At 35.8% G+C, this 9,688-nt stretch overlaps 1 long non-coding RNA gene across 1 annotated transcript; it reads right to left on the minus strand.

Moving 5' to 3' along the window:
* Positions 1-8,145: 8,145 nt before the first annotated feature.
* On the minus strand, positions 8,146-9,185 carry LOC117931078. The gene is made up of 2 exons (XR_004653977.1): positions 9,055-9,185; positions 8,146-8,556 (listed from the first exon to the last, which is right to left on the minus strand). It is a non-coding gene; the product is annotated as an uncharacterized LOC117931078 (long non-coding RNA).
* Between the last annotated feature and the right edge of the window lie 503 nt (positions 9,186-9,688).

Here is a 9,688-nt window from a genome sequence, read left to right on the forward strand (position 1 = left end):
GGGTGGAATGGAGGAACAAAACAAAGATACAAAAAAACAAAGAGGTAGAAAAATGAGTGATGGTCAACCTGCATCAAAGCATAGAAAGTAGTCACATCCGAAATAGATGGAATAATGGATAGAGCAAGGATCCAGAGATACTAAAGAAAGGTCGCTCGTCTCTCTCACAAAAATCGAATGGACGACTCATACTCTCACCCAAAATATACCAAGATAGAATATCAAAAAGAAGCTCTCATACGAACTCTCTCTGACACATAAACTGAATGAAGCAAACCGGCACGTCCATACACATGCCCAAGGGAAAATAAGAAAATGAACAATGCGCTATTTTTTTTTTTTTCATTTCATTTTTTTTGTTTTTGTTTTTGTTTTTGTTTTTTTTTTCGCACATACTCTAATAAATAATGAATGAACTCCCATGAAAATACATACCCAAATGATCAAACCCTCTCCACATACAGATATAACACGAATCTTCACTAACAAGACAACCTCTCAAACTGAAATCTCTAAACCACTGCTCATGGGGTGAACGGGGGGAAAGAATGTGACAATCCTCCATGCAGTGACGTGTGAAAAACCACCACTCAAGGTGAAAACGAGGATAATGTGGAGTAAGCAATGATGAAAGAAAATACAGAGAATGAATATCACAAGAGGTGATATGTGATATAAGAAAAATAGTGATGAAATGATGTCCAAGTGGAAAATATCACAGTGAAGAGTGAAGAATGAGGCTCAAATATGTATGTCAGGTCTGGAACTCATGACATATCCAAACATAGCATGCAAGCACTATAGGGTCCCTAACCCGGTGTAATAGGTAAATGAGGTGATGAAAAAAAAGGTTATGTGCTCGTGTGAGGCTCAAAGGGCTAGCAACGGGTAACTCTATATGTGAGGGTGATAAAGTAAATAGGCTCATGAAATGATGGCCACCCATCCTTTGACCAGAACCTCGAACATCGTGCTTTCGAGATCTCACATGGCCAATACTAAAGACTGGCATCCATCCAACATAGTCATGGCGACTCCTCTAAAATCGTGCGAAAGCTCCCACTGACGCTCTATGATAACCGTCAACGTCCTCTGATAATCACCTCACTCCATCATCGTAAGCCACTCACCATCGTCTCATAAAATCACCATCTCTAATCATCCTGACCCTCTGAAGTCATGTGCAATGACTCAAATCTGGATGCTCCATGACGATCCCTCTACCTCAACAATATCGTCAAACAATCAAACCACTCTCTCATCATGATCCATCTATCATCGTGTAAAGCTCACCTCGGGTCTAACCATCTCGGACTCTACCTAGTCAAATCAAGGAAATGATGGAAAGGAAAGGCAATGGTACTGTAGCATGATAAGGCGAACAAGGGTGGTAAAGTCGTGTAATGGTACCAAGGGGTGGTGTCATGTCAAGCTCAAAATGGGTAGGTCGCCAAGTCCATAGAGTCAGGGTATGGATATGGATATGGTACTACTCTGAACGGAAGGTGAAATGGGTCACAGTCTTGAACTCCCTAGGTCAATCTCTTGATCCTAGGTCAAAAGGCTCAATATCCTCCATGATAGGTCAGGCCAAAGTGATCGTGATGTGCAAATGAATAGATGTCCCAAGTCAAAAGTACAACACATCATTTGATATATGGTCCTGTGATGGCAATCTAAAATTGGAAATATGACAGAAACTCTAAGGTCATAAAGGTATCCACTGCGAGATGGCTACAAATGTGACCAGAGAATCTCCATCAATAATCCGAGATAAAGAGAAGTGTGAAAAACACGCTATCACGAGATCAATACTCCATCTATAACCACATATCCTTGAATCAACCTTCAACTCAAGCTCCATAAGAGAAAAATAATAAGATGATCAAGGCGACTTTCTCGAAAAAAAGTGTGAACACAAAAAAGTGCCTTTCACCTTTCCGTAATGAAAATATGAGCATCGAGTCGAAAATTGAATCAAGGATCAAACAAAGAATGAGGTATCGGGCTCGTGATAGGTGTACAATGCTAAAACAAGATGATCATGATCGATGAACATATCCCAAAGTATCGAGTGAGTGACAACCAAGTGAAGAGGGGGGGCGAGCCAAGAAATGAGAACGAAAGCCCTAGTGAGAAAACATGACAAACTCTTCGAGTAAAAAACATAATCTAGAGCGACGAGACGAAAGGCGATCCAACCGATACTCAAACTCATACCGATCTCCGAGCACTCTCAACTAGAGACTAAAAAGAGGGACTACCAGATCCGAACTGTAACTAAAGAGGCTCTGAAGGCCCTCAGATGCACGCACGTGTAGGGAGGGAGTCCTAATCGAAGGATCTACAATTCAACCTACTAGGTCAAGGTGGCTCTAAATGGATATGGGTGGACTTTAAAATATCCCTAGCAGAAACGATCGTACCCTCCGACGATACGCAACCCTCTGCACGCCTCCGAAGAGACGGGGCGCTTCCATGCAAGGTGGTATCACCTCCACACATGCACTACCTCGACATCCCAGGGGGTTCCTACAGTGAAACCTCTCAAAACTCTCAATGCTCAATGGTCAACTAGAGTGCACAGTGAATGGTGTGGGTGCATCCGAAAATCCTATGAAACTAAAAGAAAACACACTGGCCACACAAATATCCTGAAATCTAGCTCTGGGCTATACAAGTCTTCAAAGTTTGGACTCCAATCAGCATCAATATGTCGACCACCTCTAGAACGCTCCCAAACATAAATATAGCCCATCGCTAGACCCTATTCCTAATCACTAGCTCGGTCGAAGAACAAACAAGGCAACAAGTCTCGTATCAAATACGAGAGCAAGGAAAACAATGTCGACCGAGACTAGGGACTTGGAAATAAGGGGATAAGCGTGTGTCCCACATAGACACACAACTCATGCAGTCACATAAGGATGAGATGAGTCATGCAACAGACAGTCATGCAAAACAGGTATATATCATCCAAATCTACACACAAGCTAATCAAGAAGAATATCTGACAAATGATAGCATGCTCTATGATAAACAAGATAATATATAACCGAGAGAATCCATCATGTCAAATCAAATGATGTACAATGGTGAGTCTATACATGTGAGGTAATCGGAACAAACATGGCAAAATCAGAGTCACTATTCTAAGCAAGGTAAGATGAACAATCAACATTATCAACATATCAATGTCTCCAACAAATATAGCAATGAAGCACGGGAAAAATTGCCACAATCGGAATCCTCAATCAAGATAAAAAATCATCATAATCAACACGTCAATGTCCCAAGTAAAACAAACGCCTAAGCATGCGTCAAGTGTAATGATATCAAGAGCTCTCAATGTGTAATCAACAGTCAAATAAACACATGCACAAAGAGAGGCGGGTACCCATTGATCGACAAATCAAACGCCACATTTGCCTCAATTTATGTTCAAGCTTGACCCTTTAAAAGATCCCCAGTGGAGTCGCCATTTTGTGGACCCTGCATTTCGGCTCATGCGTTTCCCACTCGTTGGCGAGCTCGCTTTTTATTTTATTCGAAAATTTGATTTTTATTTGATTAAGAAAAATGACTGGGAGTCGCCACTTATTTTTGTTTTATTTTTAAGAGGGTAAACAAAATAAGAAAGAAAAACCCTAAGTGTGATTCCTTATTTGGAAAATGTGATCTACGAAAAATCGGATCGGGTTCGGGGGTCAGGTTACTTATCGGGAAGGTACGGTATAGACCGTAGCACCCCTTTAAGTCCCTAAAGTCGGGTCTCTACTAATAAAATGAAGCAATCATGACAATTGATGAATCGAGCATGGATACCAAATGAATATCACTCAAAACGAAAATAACTGAATGAATAGGAGAGACAGAGAATGTACCTGAGTGATGAACCGATTTACTTCAATGAAAACAAATGTTAGCAATTAAACACGGGATAATCGTATGCATGTATTAGAGTGGAATAAATCAATCATGTACAACAATCATATCAATCAATCCACCAATCAATCAATCAATCAATCATAAAATCACGTATGTGGGACCCCCACCAAAGTCCGATCTATCTTGCACGAATTAGTCTCACAAATTCCATTATTCTGAAATTATGAAAAATTGCATTAATGCTTATTAAAAATTAAGAGAAACATAAAGTTATTTGAAAACCAGAGTGGAATTAAAAACCTTCGAAAGAAAAACTAGATTTTTGAAATTTATTTGAAAATTGGAGTCTCGAGAATTATTTGAAAATTTGAATTTTGGAGATTAAATTTGATAGAAATTGGAATTTTGGGAATTTGAAATTAAGTTCAGAAGTTGGAAATTTAAAGAATTGTTTAAAATGAGATTTCAGAATAAATGAATAAAATAATAATAATTAAATAGATTAATGTGAATATTGGAATTTTCGGGATTAGGAATTTAATTCGGAAATCAAAGGTTTTGAAGAATTTGATTTAAAATGGGGTTTTGAAATAAATAAATAAAACGTTAATGATTAAATAAAGTAATGTGAATATTGGAATTTTCGGGATTAGGAATTTAATTCAGAAATCAGAGGTTTTGAAGAATTTGATTTCAAATGGGGTTTTGAAATAAATAAATAAAATGTTAATGATTAAATAAAGTAATGGGAATATGGGAACTTTCGGGATTAGGAATTTAATTCGGAAATCAGAAGTTTTAAAGAATTTGACTTAAAATAGAGTTTTGAAATAAATAAATAAAATGCTGATGATTAAATAAAGTAGTGGGAATATGGGAATTTTCGGGATTAGGAATTTAATTCGGAAATCAGAAGTTTTAAAGAATTTGACTTAAAATAGAGTTTTGAAATAAATAAATAAAACGCCGATGATTAAATAAATTAGTCGGAATATGGGAATTTTCGGGATTAGGAATTTAATTCGGAAATCAGAAGTTTTAAAGAATTTGACTTTAAATAGAGTTTTGAAATAAATAAATAAAATGCTGATGATTAAATAAATTAGTGGGAATATTGGGAATTTATGAAAATTGAAATTTAAATTTAGAAACAAGAATTTTGAAAGATTATTTAAAGGTGAAGTTTTAGAATAAGTAAATGATTGGAATAATAGTAATACCTAAAAAAACAAATTCGGAGACTGGGATGTCGAAGAATTGTTTGAGAACAGTACGTAAAAAAAAACTAAATTTTGAAGGAAATTATTTTTGGCATGGAATTTTTAAATACATGGAAAGAAAATAAACAAATAAGTAAATACTCTTAAAAGGATGACACGCGCCTTGAGAGAAAGTGGTCATGCATAGCTGAGCCAAACACATGCTTTATGTACACCATTAAATTCAAATCAAGTCTCTGCCAACATCATCATTTTTTTTTTTTAAAGCACTGACACTACCCATTTTCACTCAAAGCATCCAACACCATACAGAAAGCAAATACACCCATGCTAATCTAGGAACCCTTTCCATCTACCTTCTGCATAACATTGCATCGCCTTCGTCTCCGTGCCCCTCAAAGAACGCCCCAATCCAGACAGCCAAACTCAAACGAGATGCCCAACACTCAAAGAAAAAAAGAGAACAAAAACAGACGAAAATAGAATGAAGAAACAGAGCATACGGGAGAGAGGATGATGCCTTTAACTCCAAAACCTATTTTAATGAAGATTAAAAAGCTTTCAAAAGAAGCTAGTGGGGGATCCTAACACATGAATAAGTAGCGCAACCATCATACAGTACACTTAGAAGAAGAACAGAGACTCGACAAGTAACCATGAAAAGTGAGTTTAACATCTTAGATGATCAAAGCAGGTATTCAGATATCAGCAAAAAAAACATAGCAAAACGGTAATAATGGAGAAACTTAAGACGTAAGAATGCTAAACCTGCGTGAATCCTCTCAAGCAGAAATTTTTTTCCCGAGTAAAAGAGTCCCCCCTCCTTCTCGCACCAGCTTCCTCTCTGTTTTTCTCCTTTGTTTTTCCCCCAGCAGCTGTTCGCTTCCTTGTAGCAGCTTTTTTTCCTCTTGGCGTTTCTTCCTCTTTTTCAAAACCAGCCTTTTCACTGGGTCAAAACTCCTCCCGCAAGTCATGGACCTGCTCCCCTCTCCCTTACTCACTCTCCTGTGGCTTTCATCAGCAAGCATGGCCCCTCTGAAATTATGGCCATCCCTCTCCTCTACCCTTTGCAGCTGGTCCCCTCTTTGTTTCAAAGAGAAATGCCCAGAAGAGCTAAACTCTCCCCCCCCCCCCCCCCCCCCCCCCCCCCCCCCCCCACCCCCCCCATAAAGGGGTCTACAGTAATATTTTCTATAATATCCACCACGATCCATTGATGTATATCATGTACATTATTTCTTGAGATTGTAATCCATTTATTAATCAATAAATATCAAAATTTTCTCAATTTATTAATAGAGACTTAATTAATTTCATGGTCACTAGTGTTTCCTTCCCATTAAGTAACTTAGCATTGAAAATTATGCATAGTTTATTGATTTGCTTTTCCATTTTTTGGAGGCAATGATAGAGCTTCCTCTTTTTATTTTAAAAATAAATAAGTAATGAATTCAAAACAATAAAATCAATTTTCAAAATAAAACCACTTTTCTAGAATTCCACGAGATGTCAAAAGCTTCCGGCCACACCATCTTGATACCTTTTGTTTTCCATCTCTCAAGCTTTCAAGAGGCATTTTGAAAAGAACAAAAAAGTGAAAAAGAAGGGCGTTCTATCCATTAGCCTCGATACAAAGTTGAGACACCCATTGAAGAGTATGTCATGCTCTATCGAGGATGTGAAGGAATAAATGTTAATCCGAATGAGACCTTGAATAATAAACATATCTTAACCAAGTAAAATTGTGTATGTTTTCTTTCATAGTTAGTAGTTTGGTTTATACTCGTTTGATCTCCCATGGTTTTTTACATCAATGGAAATTCTAGTAAACTCGATAGATGGTTTTTTCATGTTAAATTTAATGTTTATTTGTGTAATATATTTTACCTATGCATGAGATTCATCAACGTTTAACAATTATTACTATAATCATTCAAATAATTAAAATTTAGGTAAAAATTAAAAATAAAATGATGATATTTATTTGAACTACATATTCAAACCACTCCCTACCCTCCCCACATGTGATAGTGCTATATCAATTAAGATAAAAACTTTCAAATATAACAATTTAATAGAACGGACATTCTTACAACCTTGTAGTTCAAACCTTAGGTATCTACACCAAATTTAATATTTCTTATAATACTGAAAATTATTATTATTATTAGTATTTACAAAATATATTAGAGCTAAAAAGACGGCATAGGAACATATTCCTATTTCTTTGAACACTTAGCCTTTGCATAATTTCTTCGATTTTTAATTATTTAATATGACAACAAATATGATATTATCAAATTAGTGTTTTAAATAATTTTATATGACATAAAATTATTTAAGCAACATCTTTAAGTTTTTTTCATTTAAGGAAAGATCTTGCTTATGATTTGTTACCACATATGTTTGTCCCTTATCCACTTGTAGAATTGAGCGACTTGTAAACTCTGTGTCGCCATCCTGTAGGCTGTATGTCAAGTAGGTAGGAGACTCCATTAAAAAGGATTTTGACTGATCGATCATTCTGCCATCACCTATCCCACTCTCATTTTTGAACATTCAACTTTTTTGCATTATTGTAGGGACCATACCAGCAGCTTCTTCGCAATATCCTACAATTTTTCTAGTATTAATTTAAGTGCCTCGGAAAAATATACCTTATACTCTCCCAAAATCAAAATATAATACAACATTATAAATATATCCAAGGTTTGTCTGTTCCTATATTAATGTGCTTTTTGTTGTAATGAATGGAAATATATTAATTAATAACATTTTTGTTATTTGGTGACGTTGGAAAATGATTAAATTTTCAATATTTCATTTTGATTGTTATTTTTACTAAAAATTATATGGGAAAATAAAATAAAATATTGTTGTTTTAATTTGTCAATAATTAATAAAATTTTTATTTTTATATGCTATAATAGAAAATACACCAAGTTTTGAAAAGGATTATGTCCCTATTATTTTAAGCAATAATATAGTCACTTAAAATTATTTCAGACACTTTTTATTAATTTTATTACGGATATAATTTTCCAAAAAAAAAATCTATAAATTAGCTTTGCACTAAAGTTACAAATGAACAAACAACTGATATAACAATGCTCTTTCACCCGTAGTTTGCTTGAAGTGATTGCTCGATCAAGGGAAGCAGCTTAAAGGAATAAATGATATGATCAAGAACTTCAACTTGTCTTTAAGGAACGGAATTTATACAAAGAAGAGTTCTCCAATATATGAAGTGTTTTCCTTTAAAAACCCTCAAATTTTATTTTATTTTCTAAGGTATGAGAAAACCTCCACCTGATTGGTGGCCATGGTGAAGGTCCGAGGTAGAGGCACCTTAACCATCAAACCTCGTCGTCCCTGCAAAGCAAGGAGCATCCAGATTTTCTTGCTCAAATGAGTATTCCAAAACTTTATAAAATGTCTTCTCGATTCTCTGCCAGGAAAAAAAAATTATTAGAATGATTATATGGTATATTTTATGTTCATGCAGACTTAAAACATGGGTGATGTGCAATTTCTGTTTGTAACAACATGGACATGTTGAGCTTAGAAAATGTTATTAATTTTTTAGTTCATAAAGTTATCTTTATGTCTAGCCCCTTGAATTTTGGCTTCACTGGCATACTCAAATATCTTCCCATAGTGAAGTTGACATTAGCCGTCGTTTGGTGCAAAAGAATTTAACTGCAGTACTACACCCCGAGGGCTTCAGTCATTGACATGGCAACCCTTCCCTACTGGGTATCAGTCGGCCAATTCCTGCAACTGAAGTGGCCGGACATGGGGGTGAATAATACCTCCCGAGGCTGTTTAACACTCACATGAAGAACTAGGTCTATACATTACATGCATGGAAATATATACATATATATATATATATATAGAGAGAGAGAGAGAGAGAGAGAGAGAGAGAGAGAGAGAGAGAGAGTACCTGGTTTTCAATTTTCAGCATAAAGAGAAATATTCCAGTACCATCAGCATCTTCTTCTCCTTCTTCATTGTTCTGGGAGCGGTGATGCTCATCTAAACCAATGGAGAATGATATCGCCATTTATGTATGGTCATCTAAACCAATGACTCTTTCTTTAAATTGAAACTTCATGCTGCGCAGTGGGTATAGTATTTATAGGCATCTTGACAGAGAAATATTACCGGCCTGAATTTCCTTTATTTTTACCCCTCTATACATACTACATCTCGGTCAAGCATTCATTTATTCTAACAGTATCCCATTGCCCTACAAGAGTACAACAACAACAGCCAATGAACAAGGACGCGTAAGCAATTATAATGAAGCACTGTTACCCCAGCTCATATCCAACCAGACTGTATTGTCTTTGTCCTTGCCAAGTATTTATTTAGAAAATTATTGCTCAGACTAATCACTTTTGCCTGCCATTATGCCAATATCTGATAACCATTTATTGTATAAACATGCAAATGTAACAAGCACCTTCTATTTATTTACTGTTCAAGCTATGCTCTTTTGCTGCAGTTAACCAAATCCAAATATATAGCTGTCCAATTATGAAGCAATATATACATATATACCTAAAGATAAAGTA

This window comes from Vitis riparia, chromosome 14 (genome assembly GCF_004353265.1).
Source record: "Vitis riparia cultivar Riparia Gloire de Montpellier isolate 1030 chromosome 14, EGFV_Vit.rip_1.0, whole genome shotgun sequence".
In the NCBI taxonomy this organism is placed as follows: Eukaryota; Viridiplantae; Streptophyta; class Magnoliopsida; order Vitales; family Vitaceae; genus Vitis; species Vitis riparia.